The sequence below is a fragment of the Puntigrus tetrazona genome, chromosome 23 (assembly GCF_018831695.1).
Source record: "Puntigrus tetrazona isolate hp1 chromosome 23, ASM1883169v1, whole genome shotgun sequence".
Classification (NCBI taxonomy): domain Eukaryota; kingdom Metazoa; phylum Chordata; class Actinopteri; order Cypriniformes; family Cyprinidae; genus Puntigrus; species Puntigrus tetrazona.
In genome coordinates, this window is record NC_056721.1 from 3,783,536 (window position 1) to 3,806,176 (window position 22,641).

Here is a 22,641-nt window from a genome sequence, read left to right on the forward strand (position 1 = left end):
CTGTTATTGACTTCTATTTGCAATAAATCTCCTTATATTCATGTAGTCCTTCAGCTGCTCCTGGACTCTAAATCCACTGTAGCCTTGAAATTGTTTTCTTTTGACATTTATTACCACATTGCTAAATTAAAGGTTGAACCAACCAATTCCTCTCCTCCCCTAACTTTAATTTATCTTCTGCACTAAGGCAGCTTTTAAATCATACAACTTGATAATGTTGTTTACAAAAGGTTTGGTGAATAGCTTTTGGGAAACAATAATGAGACTCGAGGCCATGTCTGAGTCGGGAAATAAATCGATAAGTGAATCAGGGTTACCAGAAAGTGGTTTGTAGTGTGAGTTTCTAAAGGCCTAAAGCTCTTCCTCATTTCACTTTCAATCCTCTTCTGTTCCTCTAAGCTGCACATTCCTGCTATGCTATGTTTGGAAGGTACTTCCCGTTTCTGCAATGCAGTAACACACTTCGTGTCGCCGGAGTGTTACTTCACTATCTGACCGCCTCATGTGCTCAGCATGCTGTTTTCATGTTTCATCAGGTGACGTGTTGCCAAAGAACATCGTCTTACTGTCGAAAGGACGTTATCGTGAGATTGAATTAAAGGATGGGATTTTAATAGTAACACAGAATAAAACATTTTATTTAAAAAAAAAAAATTACCATGTAAGTCTTTCGCTTTCCAGGTTCAGTTCTTTCAAAGCACTGTAAGTATATATAGAAAGGACTTTTAAGAAGAGAAAGAGAGGGAATCAGATCAGGATCTGATAGCGGACTATGTTGCTTTATAAACACATACTATATTCGAAATCTTCAAAATTCAATAAACACTTCTCTGTTGAACTCTATTTACTGTACAAGTACAGCAGGAGAATCTTTATGCACCTGATTTGGCCATAAAATAAAATCATAATACAAATCAACAGACTTATATTCAAAAGCCTTAATAACTTGCTTAGGTAGCGTGTATTATACATATTAAAGACCTTATATAATTAACTAGTACAGACTTGATGATATGCATTAATAAACCATTAGAATCTTGTTTCTGTTTAATTAAATTTCAAGATACTGAGTGCATTACAGCTTTGTGACCACCACTAACAGAAGAAACTGATGATTCATATGTACATCAACCAAGCTGTTCATCTCATTTTTATTTGTACTAAAATTAACATTAAATGAACAAGAGGATAACACATAGTAGTAGTTTTCAATAGTTAATCTTTTGTTTCAGATTTGGGGTTGTGGATCTGTGTAATACATAAATTACCTCCAATATTCACCGCCTTGATTCACGAGCCAGTTCTTAGGACACAAAGTAACAGAGCAGACCGCATCTTAGAAGGCTTTGGCTTGCAGACAGAAAGGAGAGTAATCACAAGACTACATTACTACCGTTAAACCCAGATCAATGTTTGATTAATAGAATTTGCATTCGGTTGATGGAAGGCTGACAACGTTATGAAGTATTCCAGGAGGGGCGGGCAAAAGCAGAGACAGAGAGACATTTGGAGAATATAAAGCATCAGATCAGACCAAAGCAGGTGCACTTCACGGTGATGTGCGGCTCCACCTCTCTTCCAGTCACAGTCTTTTCACTTGTCTGTCGTCATACACCGTCGTCTTATTCACTGGGGCGCACTGAGTAACTGAACATCCACCGCGTCTCTGATGTTGTTCATGTCGGCGTTTTGGCTTTATAGTTTCTGTCTGTTTCTCTTAACTGTGAAGTGCGTTTCAGAAAAACTTTGCATTGCGTTCGGTTCTGTTCCGTCATGCAGAGTCACATTAAGCTGGTGGACTCATTTGACTTTTTCTGTTTTCAGATGTTGGCGCTCTTGAAAACGTGAGTATTATTATTTATTTATACTGCAAAAAGCATTGAGAAGTGCATGAAAGGCTGGCAGGTGATTTATTATATCTATAAAAACAGCTTTGTATTATATTTAAGTAAAATATATATATATATCTCTTAGCCAATCATATTAGTAGATTAGTAGTAGTAGATTTTTTATCCTAAGTGTACTGGAAATTATATTACCTTAATAAAGAGATGGAATAGTTATTATGTCCATACGTGATCAACAAATATGCAGATTTGAATTATTGCATTAAAGTTTATAGTAATGTAAAGTAGTACAAAAATTAACTCTTGAAAACATTTAGTATGAAAGCATGAAATTAAAATAAAATAAATGATACCTGATGCTTAGACATTTTGTGCGTTTAATGCAATGATATTCAGACATTAAGCGATGAATTGTTCTATCCAAATAATGTGTATGCATTATACACAATACTATCAAAACAGAGGCCAAATATCAATATCACCGCTCACAATGCAAATATTTATTTTGGTGCAAATAAAACAAATTTTACAGAGGGCAGGAAGAATGCACTAGTCGACAAATTGTTGCAGCTTCACTTCCAGTATTCCCGTTAAACAGTTGTTATCATAGGTCAAATTTACACAATCTTTTCTAAGTAACATGTAATATTTAGTTCACTAATGAATTTAGGAGAAGGAAAGAAACTGCTTGTGTCTTGTACTTTGTGCAGTGTCACAATACCGCATTGATTCAGTGTTTGCTAACATGCATTGACTCACCTACAGATACAATACTTTAGATCTGGGCCCTAGAGCCGGCGTCTGGAAACCTGGACCTCGACATGATAGAGAGTACCTGCAGGAGCACTCGGTGGGCGTGATGTCAGCACCAGGTGTGCAGAGGAGAAATCAAGAGGAGCACAGCATGGCAGGTAGAGAGACTGACAGTCAGCCAAACACTGGAACGGGCCGTGAGGGAAGGAGTCACTTCTCCTTTTGTTAATTGAACAGAAGTGGAGTTTGGTTTTGTAAGATCAGTAATTTCCTTGACAAGCCCGCTTCTGTAAAATCCATGTCATGGGTGATAAAAGTTTTTAATGAGTGAAACTGGACCAAAAAAAAATCGTAAATTTGTGATGAATGAGCTCGCGACACAGTCCACGCCAGTGTTTAAACGAATTTACCTTACTCACCAACTGCCATTGGTGGTAAGATGATAGCCCCGCCCCCAAACTCACGCTATTGGTTGAGTTATTCTGTAGGCTGGTCAGATCATAAAACAAATAGCAATGTTTTGAAAGTGAAAAGCAAGAAAAGTAGATTAAACTACATATATGATCATAAACATCTTCTTAGAGTACGCATGTGTTGTTGATTCTAGCGAGCAGCGTATGTGCTGGTGATATGAATGAACTGTTCCATAGAGAACAGCTGGCCTGGACATTATACTGTCTGAATGGCATTACGGCGGATAGCAGGAACAGATGAGGCATACGAACAACAACAACATCCTCATAACTCATAGCAGCAGCAGACGTGGGTCTGTCAGTCCAGTCTCAGCGAGTGGAATTACGTCATCACCAGACATACAGTACTCATACAGTCTCACAGTACTGCATGCGGCTTTGTGGCGAGGAATGAACAGTTCATGGTTATAATTAATCGTCAATCTATCTTTAGGGACACTTCAGTATGACAGAAACCAGTACAGCGATTCAATTCGCTGTCCACAGTTCTGGTTGCCAAGAATTCCCACCGTCTCCGACCTCTGACATGAAGAGGGTCAGATTGCGTATGACTCCTGACCCTAGCACGCTTTCAAGAGTGAACTAACGTGCCCAGGCTATCATATCAACAGAAGGTCATTCCATATTAGCGAATTGGTTTTATTTGGAGTTTTAATTAGTTGTCTTTGTTTACTCAACTTCCTTTGTTTCATACCTGGGGTGACTTTGTATGTTGTGGAGCACAAGAATATTTAGGGAATGTTTGAACTACTTTTTTGTTAATTCATTCAAAGTGGGGTGGTCCAAAACAACACACCAGTTGAGTTAAAAACATACAGCACAATAAGTAGACAGTTGCGTAAAGATCTTTGACTAGTCTTAAAACTGGTAAGAGTAATCGGTTCTACTTCCCCAGAGATTTAAAAAGTCAAAAAAGAAACAACAATAGGACCAGTTATGCAAATAGCACAGATTATCATTGTGTCAGATTTTGCAGGTACATTTATTTAGTAAATGTTGTATTGCTTATGTTTCAACATGTCACCCAACTTGTAGTTTTATTCCCTTACAGTCAAATTAGATAAGCATCTGGTTCAGCTGATTAAACTACATCCAGTTTATAATTTATTATATAAGCTGTTTAATCTGAAGCGTTTGAAAGGCCGTAATAGGTTTGATAACAGATGGCTTTCGTGTGCAGAGATCAATGGACAGATAGAAAGATGAATAAATATTCAGTTGTCACTAAAATACGACATTTCCAATGTCGTTTCTCAGAGTAAAAGGAAAGCGTCTGTTTCAGTTCTTGTCACAGATGCTGCAGACACCAGACATGTGGAGCTGCATTTTAGTGGGTTGCAGTCCAACTTGGGGCGTTCCAGTTCGTCCCAGAACAAAGGCTGGCCGAGATGTGGGGCAGCCTTAAGGGAGTGGCGAAAAACTATGGCGTACCAGAGAAAATGGCGCGCCCTGCAGCAATTGATACGCGAACAGGGAGATCTGCAAAGTGAAGCGTAAACTCACCTATCAGTTCACCGAGAACACTGAAGCCTTCAAAGTAACAAATTCACGGGTAGTTGATGTGGCATACACCAAGAATTTCTCTAACTGGAAAGTGTAAACAAATACTGAGTATTTTACAGAAAATGGTTTTGCCTTTTGTTCATAATGTAATGTGGGCATGAAACACTTTTTTCTAATATTATTTGGCTTAATTGAGGCTCAATTGATAGAGAGGTGTATGATCCGCGTATCATTTTTCCGGTCTTTTTAAATGATCAAGAGTGACCTTCGTTGTCCCTTGTTAGTGAGGACTTTGGAGTGGACAGAGCACGTGCATTGTCATTATGTAATCGTTTGGACCTCACTCGTCAAAGGGAACGATGTTATTTCCTCATTATTTTTCAGAAGTCGTTTACAAATTGGTCACGGCGGCTCCCATGGTATTCCGTAGGAGCTGAACAAGGCAGTTAAAGCGTGTCATCCATCGGCGATGCTTCGGTGCTTCTTCTCAAACACTGCGCCAGAAAGTTGAGAAGTACTGCAGCTTTTGGCATTTTAACGCATTGGTTGCTAAATCTGGCCAGTAGTTGTATTTTGTAAAACGCGTTAATGTTAATGTTTTTGTTAATTTTAGAAGAAATAGGAAGTTAGCGTGAGAAACAGAGATCATAACCAGATGCTAGTTATCATATTTTCGTTTTGTCTTCATGCAATCATTCGTTTCAGTGAAGACCTGTTAAAGCATAAAACAAAGAAGAGTGTCCCTGAATGCAGTTTTTTTTTTCTTTTTATATTATTGGTTAAATTTACGTGCCCGCTGACCTTCTTGAACATTTCACTTACACGTGAATGTCCATAAAATAATACTGAGATCACGAGTATAATTACGCGTTTTAAATTCCAGCATTTAAAAATAAACAAAAGCGTGTAAACATTGACTGCTTTAATACGTATTAGTTTTTATATATTAGCAGATTTAAAAGCATCTAAAATATAAGATGTATGTTTATTTGAAATTCGTTAAGCTAACGACCAATAAAAAATGACATTAAAAACAGCGACATCTGCTGGCGCAAACCATTGCGTTAGTCGTCATGGCAACATCAGCTGAAGATAATGAAATGACGTCGCTCCCTTTGACTACATAACGACACGCACCGCGTGCTCTGCTCACTCAAGTCCTGCACTAACAAAGGGGATAAGGGCCGAGCACTTTGACTTGAGAAAAATGACCAGATGGACGATACATAAATCGTTAGACCTCTATCCATTAAAAGTGGGTATTATTAGTGTATAATGACCACGGAATAGCATGACATTCTGAAGCTGATGGTGATCTTTGAATTATATAAATCGAGGATTATTAAACATTACACTCGTTATATGTAGGTATGAATCGTTTGATAAAATATTTGCCCATTTTGTGCCCATTTCAATGACTTTGTAACAACGCCAAGAAATGTTGGCGTCTGATGTGCCTGAATAAATTGTTTAACGTGCAAAGCTGTATTTTGACAATAACAAGAAACCGGCCAGTTTAATCTACACAGTAGCGTGTTTGAGTAAATAATTGTATTCAAGTCAAATCTATTACTTTAAATGACTGGTTTGGTTTTGAAACTCTAGTTGCTAGGTGCTTTCTATTCTATAAGCGATCACATCATTTACCACCTGACCTAAGCCTCCTGCAACCGGACATTGGTTCAGTGTTTGCTATCAAGTTTGCTCTGGGACCCTCCACCTCCAAGCACATATAATACCGTCTGCTGGGATAACACCGTAAATCTTTCCCGTTTTCAGAAACTGGTGTGAATATATATATAACTTTATATTCAAAGAGAGAGGGTAGTCGTGCCTGATGTTTTAATCGGGATGTTTTCTAGGTGAGATGCAGTGTGTGTTTCATTCATGCCTAAGACATCTCCAACATCCTATCAGGAAGTTCTAATATGGGCAAAAGCGGCCAACTATTGCTGCAGGAAAACAGTTTTTCACAGAAAAACACAAATGTTTGGAAACATGGCGTTAAACACACAGCACGATTGCGACAAGATTATTGGCGTAGCATTTATTACAGTATGCTTTATTATTATGTGATAAAAAAAATTTATTATAGATTGTATCAAATCAGTATAGTTTAAAACACTACTAGTAAATACTAGTAAAAGTATATATGAGTGAACAGTACGTTTTTAATATATTTTTTAAAAAGTCTCTTCTGCTCTTCTAGCCTGCATTTATTTGGAAGCCTAAAGTAGGCCTACAAAAAATGTTTTGTAAAGTTTTGTAAATATATTCACTATGTTTCCTATTTTTAATATATTTTAAAATGTAATTTATTGTGATTTCAAGGCAATTTTATTTTAGCATTCTTACTCCTAGTCCCATTGCCAAACATTCTCAAACATATTACATATTATTATTATTATTATTATAGATGTTTGAAAAACAGCTGAACTTAATTTTTCCAGGTTTCATTGATGAATGGAGAGTTCAGGAGAACAGCGTTTATCTGAAATAGAGATAATATTCATATTTAAATGCTTTTGGATCTTTCTATTCACATCAAATCCAATAAATATTAACAATAATAATTAAAAAGGTTTCTTGATCACGTTCAAATAGAAAGCAGTTGTTTTTGGAAGTAAAACTATTATTTTGGACCAAAAATAAATACAAAATGCAAAGTGATTCGTAATGTATATCACTACATATATCATTACAGTTCTGTCCCCCTCACTTCTGAAGTATACCCCTGTGAATGATTATTCATAACTATTCATAACTATTCAAGTGATATCTGATTGGTTTGCATTGTTTGTATCACATTGAATTTATGTGCTTATGAGCCATATTGTTCTATGAAAGTATTTAAAACAATACATCATACCCAAACAACATGAATACATACCGCGTTATCATGGTATATGTTCAAAAAATAAAACTATGCTAGTTTGTCAGCGGCGACAGTGAATGATAACATTTGAATGGCATCAACAGAATGAACGTGGTTGACGTGCAGCACATGTAAACTAAGGGAGTTTGGTTTTGCATCGTATTTGAAACAGTCTGCTGCATTCTCATACTGATAAGGCCTATCAAGTGGCTCCAAACACAGATCACAACATCACTGACAAAGCCCAGCCTCCATCTGATGGCAGTTTACCACAAGCCCGCCTGCATATTCACACACATACAGTCAAATATGCAAATATGTATGTACTCTGGAAAACCGCCACTACAACAGAACTGTGTTAATGATTGAGGAAAAGAGGGAGAGATGGTGTTTGAGTCACCACGTCAGAGGGGAAGAACTAGAGGACTCACCACGAGGAGAGACCCTTGAGCGAGACGGACCCCCATCTGCTCCACTGGCTGCAGCTGATCCGTGTGTGTGTGTGTGTATGTGTGTGTGTGTGTGTGTGTATATGTGAGTGTGTGTGTGTGTGTATATGTAGTGTGTGTGTATATGTGTGTGTCTTGCGTGTGTGTGTGTGTGTGTGTGTGTGTGTGTGTGTGTGTAGTAGTGTGTGCATTAATTTCATGGCTTAAATGCAGAGCACAAATTTTCAAATGGGAGCACCACACCTGGCCTGAAGTCCTTCACTTTCACTTCCATTTTCACTTTGCTGTTAAAAACCACACAAGATATTTATATATAGTTATTATATTTTGAAAACAGTTATGCGCGCACATCAGTGTGATGCACAAGTTACAGTTTACAGGACTGTGTGTAAAATCAAAATAAGTTTTACAATCATGTTGAAGTACTAGGAACATGATCTTTGGTCAGAGTTGAAAATGAACATGGAGATTAAATTGATTATTTCTTTAATGTTATTCTGCATATTCCTTGGAAAAGTGTGCCACGTTTATACATCATCGTTCATTGTTTTGAAACGATCGACAGAAAATAAAACATCAAAAACTACATCTTACTAACAAAACTGTACATGAATCAATGAAGCATAGTTGAATAAATAAATGTTTTATTTTATTTGCCTGTGGCTGATGAATGCACAGACACAACACTGCCCCTGTTGTCCGCAGCAGGTACACAAACCCTTCGTTTCTTAAAATGAACACGATGCGTTTATGAACACTGACCAGCAGATGGAGGAAGATGGAGGAAGACCAAGTGAGAGGTACACAGAATGGAGAAGAGACAACAAGAGGAAGAAAAACAGGTTTTGCGCGTGTCTCTCTTTTCACTTTTCTTGCCAAAGAGCTGAAAATTGATTCTCCAGTATAACATAACATATAACATAAATATTCTCTCTAACAGTAATCACATACATTTTTATTAGCTGTCAATCACAGTTCTTTTTATTAAAGCCACTTGCTGCTGGCGCACTACATATATATGATAACTACAATATGACAGAGGTTTTGGTGATTACTGGACTCATATGGTCTCTGTGAACATGTTGTGTATATATTTATGTATGTACTTATTGATAACTGCCAATAACAACAATTTGTGCGCTATGTCTTGGAAACCATCTCCTCTAAACTCAGCACATTTTCTTCCCGATCGTGATTGGGCTGCTGAGCTGGCACTATGAACCAAACCACACATATCACGCAAAAAAAGGGAAATCAAACACAAGTCAATCATCTGTCCTCGGCAGGGTTTTTTGAACTGCAGAGTTTAAGTAGAAACATGTGGCTGAAGTTTATAGATCCCTTAACTTCTTCTTTTTGCCACAGTGAGTATATATGTATATATACAGTACATGCACGTGAGAGGTCATGTGTAGAATGCCGTTCTATTATTATTGCACAATGCATTATATATTCCATTTAAAGAAAAACCAATAGTAGGCGCAGCACGCTTAGTATAGTAGCAGCTGAAGACGGCGCTCAAGCACCTGTGAGGTTGAGCTAGAACTAACACGAGCAGCCAGCTTCCCATCATTTTGATTGCGACTTTGAATTTAACATCATTATTCCGTCCGCCTGCAAATGGAGTTAGTTGATGAAATACAGATGTGACCGTGAATAATATTGTCTATTCAGAAGGCTTATGAGTGGAAATGAGACCCCCAGAGATGCACACTGAAGATCAGGGGTGTGTGTGTGTGTGTGTGTGTGTGTGTGTGTGTGCGTGCAGACCAGATGGTCACAGGCTTCTTCACACTCGACTCAGGCTGGGCTCTGTTTGCTGGTGTCGGTTCGTCCTCTCATGGCCTGGCTGATCTACACCTCTCTGGAGCTGGTCATCTCCGCGGCCTGCTGCCTGGGGAACGTGCTGGTGGTTTGGGCCGTGTGTTTGAGGCGCACCTTGCGTCAGCCCACCTTCTGCTTCGTGGCGTCTCTGGCCGTGGCTGATTTCCTGGTGGGGGCGGTGGCAGTGCCCCTGGCTGTGCTGGTGGACGGCTGGCTGGAGATCCCGTTCCAGGCCTGTCTGGCGGTCAGCTGTGTGCTGCTGGTGCTGACCCAAGCGTCTGTGCTGTCCCTCCTGGCGATCGCTGTGGACCGATACCTGCGCGTCTCAATACCTCTCAGGTCAGAGCTTACGAAATATATACATATAAAAAAAAAGAATATTATTGTCTCTTCAGAAGACTTTTGGTAGCAATTACTAGCAATTTACTTGCAATTTTGGATTGAAAATTGTTTTAGCCAACATTATAACAGAAAGTCCTAACATTAAGTCACAGAAAACCAATATCTTTTTCAAATCACAGCTTGTATGGCCTTGCACAAAAGAGGCCAACTTTCTGAAATTGGGACTTATACATCAGCTGAATAAATCAGGTTTGTTAGAACAGGACAGTATTTGGTTGAGACACAGCTATTTTACAATCTGAAAAATTAATAAATATTGAGAAATGAGCAAAGCATTTTACTAATCAGTAAGTACGTTTTGATATATTTATGGTAAGAAATGTACAAAATATCTTCATGGAACATAATCTTTACTTAATATCCTAATGATTTTTGGCATAAAAGAAAAATATAATTTTAACCCATATATTGTCGGCTGTTGCTACAAATAATTATGATACTTATGACTGGTTTTGTGGTCCAGGGTCACATGTACAGCCATTAAATAAGACAAACTGTTCTCAGTCCCAAGGTATCTGATCACAATAATAAAAATCGTCCCTAAAATGTTTGTCATGGTCACAAAATTACACCACAGCGATATAATTTCATGATAAAACGTCCATGCCCTTCCTGTCTGCAGATGTTTCTGACTGAAATCATTTTAATCATCGATCCTTTCTAACAGGAAGGTTTTGAATTCTCCGTTTCCTCAGATGTTTCTGACACAGCGATCTTTTAGAGTTATTTTAGGCTCCGTGAATGATGTTCTCACACTTACTGCATTTATCTAAACAATATGCCACTTGTTGACTGTATTCCCAACCGACGTGTAACAGATGCTTTTCCCACGTCCAGAGCTCAATGAGAAACACATAATAACTGACAAACAAAGCAAAGGATCAGGTAACAGGCCTGGGCTGCGTTTCCCAAAATCATTATAATCTTACAGGCACCAAATGGGTGGAGCTAAACAAACTGCAGAACCGGGATTGGTCGGGCGAATCGTGACTTTCGCAGGGTTTTATTTTTTTTCACTTCACCTCCACTCAGCTGTCCATGAGTGTTTTTAATTACTGTTTTAAAAAAGGAGGCTACTTACCAAAGCACTTGATTTTAACTATAGTGTATTTTTAGATGTTATATTACAAGTTAAACTATTTTAAATGGGCTAAACTCTGAACAAATGTGACCCTGGACCACAAAAGTGTCATAAGTGTCAGTTTTCTTTTAAAAAAAGAGAGATTTATACATCTTCCAAAATCTAAATAAATAGGTTTTCTATAGATGTGTGTTTTTTGTTAGGACTGGACAATATTTGACTGAGATGCAACTATTTGGGAAAAAAATTCTAAATATGTAGAAAGTCACCTTTAAATGTGTCCTTATTAGTTCTCATGCATATTAATAATCAAAAAATAGGTTTTATTAATTACGGTATAATTTCAAACGTCTTCATGGAACATAATGTTTATTTTGGCATATTATTTTGACCCAGCCACTTAAGTTTGGTTTTGTGGTCCAGGGTCACAAGTGTGGAATTATAAATATATTCAAATCCGTGACTTAAATAGCAACGCATCAAAGTATATTTTAGTTCATCAAATGCTGATCAGTTCATTCAGCAGTATGCCTTAAATCGCATATAAAAGACAAAAAAGAAGAAATTATGAAATTACATCGAAAGAAGTCCCAATTAAGTTGCTCGTGTCAGTGTTCTAAAGCTGAGCTGTTTGCATTTCGATGTAAATTATAATCAGTTCACGCTTAAGTATATTCATTTTATATGAAGTGTTATTTTAAAACTTTTGATGCCCAGTCGACATGCTCTGTGAATGCAGGTATAAAGAGATCGCCACTGGCGGCGTTCCTGGATTGCAGTGGTCCTGTGTTGGTTGATATCTTGTCTGCTGGGTTTCACCCCTCTCTTCGGTTGGCATAACGGCCATTCCCAGTCCACCTCGCTCCTTAACTCTTCCCAAATCAACTGCACCTTCTTAGCTGTCATCTCCCTGCCCTATATGGTCTACTTCAACTACCTGGGCTGCATCCTGCTCCCATTAGCAGCCATGACCCTTCTTTACGCTCTGGTCTTCTACAGCCTGCGCTAAACGCCTCCGGCGGGAAGACCAGACTTCAACACCTGCTGAATCTAAACTAAGGGCCTTTCTGATCAAGGAGAAGAGGCTGGCGTGTTCTCTGGCACTGGTTCTCCTGCTGTTCGCAGCGTGCTGGATGCCTCTGCACGTCATGGTGCGTCTGCGCTTTTCGACGGGTCCTCGGCGCCCCCAGATCGCTTTTATGCAGGAATACTCCTCTCTCACGCCAACTCAGCGGTGAACCCTGTGGTCTCGCCTTCCGTGTCGCGAAAATCAGGAGGCTTACCTGGAGATCTGGAGACGCTACGTACTGTGCTGGAGAGGACGAGGCGACTTCTCAAGTTCTTCATTGAGATCCCAGCCTGGAGAACCGAACACTGGCCATCATTTCCCTCCAACACTGGCAGATGACTCAGGCAGATCCATAATCTCTTCATAATTTCACTCTATGATACAATTCTGAGTAGTGACAATATATTGGAGATATAGGCATCTCATGAAAGTGCATTTAAATAGAATCCCAAATAAAAATAAGAGGTAAATGTCTACTTTGGCGTATATATGCTACTCAGTGGGTAAGATTAGGGTCGTCGGCAGACGTGTATCATATGTACGCCGATCACGCCGATCACGTGAGTATCATATGCGTCAAAGTCATTTTGCACATCAATAACACAAGTCTTTTGTTTTTATTTGGCGTAATATTTATACGCATTTTCACGAGAACGGGCTCCCAATATCGAATTATATCACTGAAAAAAAGCCTTCAGGAGCTAGAAAGCCGGATGATCACTAGAGGGCGCCACAAGCTTTTACAACGACACGGTGAAGAACGAAAGTCGGAATTTCATTAGGTTTTTGTTTATTTAATAAACATTTAACAGATTGTTCATTTGTTTGTTCGAAAACTAAATAAAGAGGCTGACTACTTTTGTAACGGGAAGGATAAAAAAGAGCTAATGCTAATTATGACTGAGTTGACTCACAATTGCTATTATAACATTCTTAGATATTTGATTGGCGTGAGAGTTTCACTTTATTCCTTTTAACATTGTGTGGCTAATCCCTGTCATTTTGTTGACATACTTCATGTGTTCAGATAAAGGCTGTAACACGCAGGGCTTTAGACCAAAGTCCGACTTGACAAGTTTTGTTTTGTTAATATTTGTGCACAGTAACATTTGTTAGCAACCAACTTTGTCGAAAAACTAAATGGATGTTTAAAAACAGGCTATCGAATATAGCATACGACTAACCTTATCAGAGTGAAGAGTTTTGCTTGAATTAAAGGAATAGTTCTGCCAAGGAGTAAATGATGACAGAAATAACATTTTTGAGTCAGCTATTCCTTTAACTTCAAAATATTGACATGTCACCGCTGTATGAAATGTGTTATGTGTATATTGTGTTTGAGTAACATCTATAAGCAAAATTACAGTAACTTTTTCAGTTTGTCTCCATACGGTAGGCTTACTGTAAATATCAAAGTGTCTCTCACAAGGTATATTTTATTGGCAAATATAATTTTCCTCGTAAAAACATCATAAAATTATAAATGGTTCTAAGCTCAAATCTTTTATTCAAAAGCACAATGAACTAAAGTGCTGTGCAGTGTTTGTTTTATGATTTTATAAAGGTTGCGCATCAAATCAATACATACTGCATAATCTGTATGATAACTCTTATAAATCAACTCTTAGAAAAATAAAAATATAATCAAAAAGGCAAAGGATTATTGAACAAAGCTATTTTATTCATAGACCAAACCATATTATGCATACTATTTTTCATTCATCGAAATGCCACATGCATTGTCTGATTGAAACTGAACTTCCTGTCATGATGTGTGAAAATCCTGTTTGATCACGAGCCAACAGAAAAGCTAAATTATTGATTAAGCCATAAATCTGAGCTCTGCAAATCCCTTTTAATCAGATTTTTCTCTTCATATGTAATACTAGATCAGCAAGTTAAGCTGGCAGGGGATGTTGTTCAGGCTTGTTAGGTAAAGAGTTCACAAAACACACACACACACACACACAAAGCCGTAAGAGTCTCGTTGTGCTTTCACACTCGCAGCTCTTCTGCTGCTGGATTCTCAGCATCATCACCCCAGTCTTCAGCGTGACACGTTCCTTCAGAAATCATGTTAATATATGTTGTGCAAAAGACATTCCTTCTTATTATCGATTGTAAAAAGGAAGGATTTTTGCAAAGTTACTGAATCAAACGGACACTATTGGAGCGCATTATATAATATTTCTACTGCAAAATTGTACGTTTAATTGAATGTGAGATTTCTTTTGTATCTAACTGTGAAACTTACTAGCAATTTCTGATAGACAATAGTTTCTACATGCTTCAGGATTCTCAGACGAGCAGAAAAAGAAGCGGGGCGAGCATTTATGTTAGAGAAATCATTTGTAAGTTTGGATTGTTAAAATGCATCTTAGCTGAAATTCATTTAAAAAAACGTACTGTCCCCAAACCTTTTAAATCATAGTGTAAATTACATGACCTTTACAACCAAATATTTATTAATCTATGCAGGACATAACCAAAAAGCATTAAGTGCGGATAAACTGCTTAACTTCGTCTTGATTCAGTCTTTTCCTGCTTCAAAAAAGGCTATGCCGCAAATTACTGTTGATAAATAGGTCTGTAGGGCATTTTCGCCATATTTTGCGACGACTACAGTATCCGTTGCTGTGTATGCAGACAGCGTAAATGTTGCCTCCTGAAAACATGGATGCTGAAATAAGCACGCTGTTTGCACGCTGTGGTTATATTCATAGTTCATGCGGTGTGAAGCAGGCCGTAAAGTTTAAGCAATATTTAAGCTCCAGGATTTTCCACTAGCTGGCAGACAGCTGGCACAACAAGGAAGGCAATAGACTGTATAGTTATCACCTGAACAGGGTTTGATCCCTCCCACCAAACTATACAACCTACTACCTCACCCTGTCAAGACACCAAAGGGCAATCCCATCGCCTGACACGCTTGCGTACGTATGAAGTCAACATGACACGTCAATCCCAACCCTGTAACGTGAGCGATCATCCTCACTGGATGAATGCAGGCACTTGTTTGTGGATGTTTTGGCTGTCGCCTTAGGAAAGACAGTAGATTGTATAGTTATCTCAATGAGAGAGCGCAGGGCTCCACAACTATTCAATCTACTACCTCAGCCCCAAGGACAGCAGAACAGATGTCAACCAGTCAGAAAGCCGACCCGCTGGATTCCTGCGGAGAGAAAGACGCTGGTTAGCACAACTATAAAGTCTTGACTGCACAGAACAGTTTGAGCCAGTGTTGCAATGCGTACACGTACATTTATCCACTTGAAAAAAGACGTGTGCTTGATTATACTGAAGCTATACTTGTAGTGTATTTGAAATCTTAAAGCATATTTTAAAATACAAGCATACGAACTATGGCCTAATCCTGGTTTAGGCTAATCCCCGTCTGTGAAACCAGGCCATATAGATGTAGTTTAGTCATACCTAAGTGTGTCAAAAGTTTAATTAATATAAACTATAATGCAATTTCATTGAATTGTAAATAACATTAAGTGTCTGAAATCACTGCATTAAGTTCACATAAAGATTTACTTCTGAAGTCATTTTTATTTTACAAAGGTGCATATTCGACAAGAGTGGACGTGTAAAGATTACTTTAAACAATTAAAACACTTTTTTAAAAAATATTTATTATGTGCTTAAGATATACACCATGTTTTAACTTACACACTATTTAAAATTAAGAAAGGAAATGAATAATCTTCGGCATTTTTAATGTGAAGACCTCTTATTCTGCTAGGACACCATATGTGAACTTGAGGAGAATCGAATTCACACATCCACTAAAGTCACCTTGACACCAGCTGGTTAAAAGTTATTTCAAGTGAAGTTAGTTAGACGAGAAAAGCCTGTGCAGCATTTGTTTGTGATGCCACTTGGTTTAATTTTTATTCTCTAAATCGAAGTGTCAAAACGAGTTCAAACTGGCGCCACAGTATTTTAAGGCATCGCCGGTCTGAATCAGTCATATAGATCTCAGAGCTGCTTATTTCTATGCAGTTGCAGAAAGACAACAGCAGATTAAAGCTTGGCATCTGTGTTCACCAGACTCAAGTCATCGGCGCTTATTTGAGTCGGAAAAACGATCAAATGCGGAAAAGACTAGGGAACTGTGAGGAGTTGAACCAGGATGCAGGCTAAAGGAAGCGCTAATTTTGAAAGCCAAAGAAATTACTCACTCATTCTAGCGAGGCTGGCATTGGATCATGAAGGAAAAAAAGTCTTGATCCTTCGCCAGGAATTCGCGCCCGTTTTGCCAAAAACTGAGCTCATTCCAACAAGACAACATTGCGTAAGCTACGCTTTTGAAGTAAACATACGATGTAAAACATGGCTTCCTCAGCTGTCTCCTGTAGCTTTAACAAAGCTGATTCTGCTATTCCGCACAGCAAAATAGAGGGGAAACAAAATGGCGTCATTTCGGCCATTTTAGGTGCGAGTGCTGTGCATTCCTTGCAACCTCTGCGAGGTGTGCCTGAAAACCCATTCACGCGTTCACTGTTCTCAGAGGCTGTTTGCAAGAGCAAGGGTCTCCCTCTCGACGCACTGAAGGACGCCTGGCATCAGTACAACCACAAGAAAGCCAAGATTCATCCTCGAGTCAATAGCGTGCTTTCACACACAACAAAACGAACAGATATGCTGTGGAAGTCATCTGCTTCTGGACCCCCGTTAGCATGCTAGCATACGTGTGAAGCTAAACATCTCTAAACATCAGCACTCTAACCTAGTAGCATCCAGCTAAATCGGTTTCTCAGTTTGTGAATGTTGCTGCTTTACAACCCACGTATCCGTAGGCTACCCTTTCGCAGCAACGTCCAGAGACGCGAAACATTAGCAAAATGCCGATAAAAGCAGTTATTGTGTGGCGTTGAGAGGTGGAGCATGTCTGTTTTGCATAAATAAACATGCAAATCTCTTCCAGACATTGACTTTCGGCAATTTGTTAACATACAAAAGTCCTCTTAGCTAATTAGCATACACATGCTCTTTCTGGCCCATTTGGCAGGACATTGATTGAAAAGTTTTGGCACAAGACGCAGTCTGCTGAATCACAAAGAGATGGCATGCTGTGCCAACTCGGATTTGCTAACTTTTCGGTAAAGGTCAGGTCAGAAGCTGTGTAGCAAAACACGCTGAACTCTTATCAGCTATGTGGTTCATCAGGTTGTGCATTTTATACAAACACCATCAGTAACGACACACAACTGCAATGTAATCAAAGAAAAATGTAGGCATTAGCATTTTGCGTGTTTGATGTACTGGCTATTCTAGAGCTGCTTCTTTAGTCGAGGACAACGTTTGATGCCTCGCCCGTGAAAGAGGAAAATATGCTAATATGGTTTGACAGATGTGGCATTTGGATCATTTTTAGATTACATGGGGAACTAGTCTTCCCTTCTGTTCCCCTATATGCGGTAATCGCGTTGATGGAGACTAACCAGTGCTTTTGGTCCTTTGCCAGGTATTAAGGTCCATTTTAGTGCAGCTTAGATTTTTTCATATGTAAATGACCTCTTTAGTTGTGTTTTAAAAATATGTAATGCTAATGCTAATGCAAATTAGACACAAATGCCCTGATTTTTACGGCATGGGTATTTAAGAGAGCATTAGAGATTATCTGTTGCTTTCAGCGTAGATAGTGTGGGTGGAATTGAAAACGCAATCGTGAGATACCATAAAATACAAGCGCATATGTAAAAAGTGGCTATATTAGGTAGACAACACTTCATTAAATGAATTCAGGCAATAGTTTGCAGTAATGAGCTCACAAATGTTAAGTATTTGTATAAAAAAAGTACACCTAATTGTACTAAGAGAATCATCTAAAAGAATGATAAGAGCTAAATGCTAATGACAAATTATGACCACACCCTAACACTACAGTATTGTAAGGAGATTTCCCCTAAGTGATTGAAATGTGACTTTAATTGCCTGCTAAATTTGACACTTAAGTAGATGACATGTTTAATAAATAACACCGCTACTAAAACGGCATGCCAAAAATTGTTTTAGATTAACTCTGAAAAAAGCCTATTAAAAATTAGGTTATATTTAATAATGGAATTGAAATTAGATTATTGATTCATTTTAGAATGGTAAAATGTTTCTGCATGCATAAATATTAAAAAGCAAGCCCCGTAAACTAAATGCATGCAGGCTTGTTACACAAAGTCGTAGCATTAACATCAACAACTTAGCTCTTACAAATCTGCTTGTAATACTTCATAGCATTGTAGGCATTAGTGTCCTTATGTTAATAATTCAACATGTTTATTCATTTTAAATCAGCTTTAGCTTATAGCCTAAATATGGGCGCCAGATTAATAACCGAATAAGTTAATAACTGTCACGGCACGCATTTTTGTCAAAGACTTCGCACTGTATTATGTATTAAGCAACTTAATCTGAATGAGTTTACAGTTGCCCTGTGCAGACGAAATGGTCTTTTTCCAAATCTAGTGAACTTGCAATCTATTGCCTACATAGGCGGTACTATAAGTGACTGATGTGGAAGACTGTGGAAGTCACTAACTCGACTCAAGACTGATTTCAGTTGAGTCTGGTGTTAGCATGTGGCTAAGCTACCGCTCTACTACACTTTAAAATGCACACTACAATACTGAGTAAAATATTTTAGATTAATTTTTAGATGTTTTATTTAATGGCATCAATCTTTGAAAAATCATTAAACCTGCAATGCATTCTGGGTTTAGCTTCTCACTGAAGGACTCATGCAATGCATTACAATTCTCAGAATCTAGCTAAAGTGGAGTATCTTACCTTTTTGGAACAGCCTTCATATCAGGAGAGCACATGTGATGACTTAAAAGTGCTTCCTACGTAGGCAGCTCACTAGGATTTGGAAACGAGCCAGTGCCTCTAACACATGAAAAACATCACAAAGGTTAAATGGATCTTTGCTTAATATCCCACACTGTGATACATGACAAAACCCGCCATTAAACGAACGTTAAATGTTAAAAATATATTCCTCTACCAAGAAACAGCGAAATGGCTGCCATTTTTAATTGCCTGCATTTGTTTACGCATCATCTATGCCTTGCCGCTTCTTGGCGTAATCATATACCAAGCATTTTATAGCCAGAAAGGATCATCTTACTTCCCTGTCTGAGGGTTTTGCAAATCAGAAAAGAGGTAAACAAATCAGATCAACAAAAGGCCTTCTATCTTACCTAGCGATCAAAGGACACAGCCGTTAGCCCTTGTGACCGTCCAATCGCAGGAGGTAAACAGGCAAATCAATTAGCCTGCTGAACGCCTCCCACTGCGTTATGGTTGCCAAGACCATATGTGCTTACGATATTCGCTGAAATCGTACACCGAAAATGGCTATCGATAACCAAGCATCAGATCCACCGAAACCGGCTGACTGTTTGGCACGAGCTCAGCGATTGAGAAATTGATACATATTCTTGTTTTCATTTTAATTCTCTCCCCTCCTTTCTGTCGCCGAGTCCCTGAGTCTGGTGCCAAGAAAGGGGCAGTGCCTGTATGCCAGGCTGAATTTCAATGAACGGAGAAGAGGGTGGTGGGTAGAGCCTTGAAGGGTGGGGGATGTTGGCAGAGGAAGAGTATAGGAGGCCACATTTAAAAAATAAAAAATACGGAACTTGAGACGATGCCTTTGTGAAACGATAATTTAACGTAGGAGGGGAGCTTCCCCGTTGAAACTCCCTTTGGCATCCGTATAACCGTAAATCAAGGAAAACATGAGATAGGGTACGAACAAACAATGCATGTTTCGTGTCTACTATTAATAGTAATGTTGCTATCTCATCTGTAATCCTTTGTTTGTAGACCAGCATACCATTGAGTTCTAGCATCGTAGCATTAGCTTTATTTCTTAACATGAAACATATTTTTCATTCGTATGAATCATCGTACGGTTTCCCTGAACTACATTCAGCAACACTTTTCTTCCTGTTCCAGTCACTGTACGTGTGACAGCTATTGCGTCCGCGCCGCTGCTTTAAGAGTTAATCCATAACTCTTTGGAAATGTCATTAATCACTTTGCTTATGATCTCCTGTCATCAACCTACACCAGAGAGAAACGCCCTTAAAGCAAAAATAGCGGTCCCCAAAAAACAGGAAGTTGGGCTTGGCTTGACCTTGGTTGACTCTGTCACGCGGTCTCCGGAGAGCCTGCTGTTACTCATCGAAACTCGACGATAAGGATTCTGCCTTGCCTTGTTTATACAAAGACCTTGCAGATTAGACTTAGATCTCTGCCCCCGTCTGGGGCCATGTAACTAATAGGCCCGAGCATATGCTGCGTGTCTGCGCATTTTCAGCGTGTTTTCTCACCTGCAGTAAATTTTCTGCTTTCGTTCGAAACGCTTCGTCCAAATAAAACTTTCAAAATACTTAGAGATTACGAAACCGCTGCTGTTCTCGGGCTGTTCCAGTAAGAGGTTGTAGATTTGGTTGTGCATGCAGCGAAATCGAAGTATTTTTAGGGTTAAACGGTGTTTGTTTTGAAACTTCCTGTTTGCTAATGTGGGGTCGGAGCCCAGAGTGCATCTGATTGTCAGCTACAGTAAATGTAGGAGGGAGTGGAGCTGTATGGGAAAGAGGGGGGAAAAAAAGAGGGAGCGAGAGAAAATATGACGCTACATGATAAGTTCATCTGAGGAGAACAGGGGGTGGAGGAAATGCTCTCCTTTTCCTCCCTCCCTCGCTCCACTTTTTTCCTGTTGCCATCTCTCTCTGTCTTTGAGCAAAATAAACATGTATATGCAAACTTTTGTGCTTCTCTTGGTTTTAGCTTAAAAAGCAGCAAATTACCTGCCCTCTTTCCTTCTGCTGACGAGCAATAAAAAGAACATTACTCAAGAAAATCCTTGCTCTAAAGCTAAATCATCAGATATCAGCACATCATGGGTTGTTTAAACCTAACAGCACCATTTTTTCACAGCTTTTCCATAACTGATTGCACGTGGAGAGCCGATCTGATGTTAAATAATGATATGTTTAAAAACGTTGCTGTTATTTGAAGGAGACTCCATTAAAAAGTCCCTCAAAAAATCCCTTTAAGTAAAATACACTTAGTACAGTAGTACACAAACACGTGGCACGTCGACGCCATCTTGAGAGCTTTTCTTTGTAATTTTTTTTTAAACAAAGATTTAAATCAAATTCATCAATGCAGTTTTAATGCCATTAAATGGCGGCGTAATTTCGTCCTAGTTATAACAGCCTCGTAATAAAAAAGATGTCACCTTTTCAAAAGAATCAGATCTCATCGATTGCTCATCCCATTTTAAAGGAATTAACTGTGAATTTGACAAAAGGAACTAAATATAAACATAATCGTTGCACTGATGGATTGTCACCACACTAACATTATGATCAATAGCTAAAATTTAGTCTTTAATTGTTTCATTTTATACAAACCTTAAATTAGAATAAAACACCTGTTTGTTGCATCCTGTCTGTAATATTTCATCAGTATTTCATTCAGTTACATCTGCCGATCTGTGTAACAAATGCCATTTAGTGAAGAATTTTATTCAGTTAGGTCCCAATTTCATTATTTTCTCTCCCAAACTAGTTCTATTTTGTTTTCGTTTTTGCATTTGTGTATTTCGCCATTGCAAATACAACAGAAAAAAAAGCATTCAAATAAAAACAAGTCAAGCATTTCGAAAGAATACCTACTGAATATAAAGAGTATTTTACAACGCTCTTATACTGTATACTCAATACGAAATCTAAACCTTCTTAAATGCACTATTTCTGCCACAGGTTCCTCACTGGTACTTTCTTTTTAAAGAAATAAATCACTCAAAACTAACCGTAATCTATTGTTCAAAAATAAAAGACAATTTAAGGGATGTAAAACATATTTTTGACTACAGTGTAATTTATAGGCCATCCTCGAAACACTAGCATCATATCCAAACACAACACTGTGTTAATTTCCTCCAAAAACATTTAGGTAGCAGCCAAACACTATTTGTAAGTTGAAAATCATTAAAATCCTTAACAAACACAAACCCAAAGTCACAAAACTAAAGGGACGTGCAAGCTATCTGAAGGAACGCGTATGCTCATCGTGAAAATAACTTTCGAAAATATCAACAAAAAGATATCTATTGTTAATAGATCCGAGCCTAAAAAACATTTCTCAAATGTACATCAACAATCATTTCGTCCGAAAGTCGTTTATGTGGTAGAAATGGCGGAATCCGAAGCATGGACTCAGGGGTAAAGCAGACACGTTTACAAGAGGAAGACAACAGTGAACAAGAGAGCCAGAGCTGCTGAGTGAAAGAATCGACATTGATGCTTTACGAGAATCTCTTAAAAAAGTGGCAGAATAATCTACGGG

At 38.5% G+C, this 22,641-nt stretch overlaps 1 pseudogene; it reads left to right on the top strand.

The window, feature by feature from the left end:
* Window positions 1-9,740: 9,740 nt before the first annotated feature.
* LOC122329238 lies at window positions 9,741-12,834 on the top strand (annotated as a pseudogene).
* The last annotated feature ends 9,807 nt before the right edge of the window (window positions 12,835-22,641 follow it).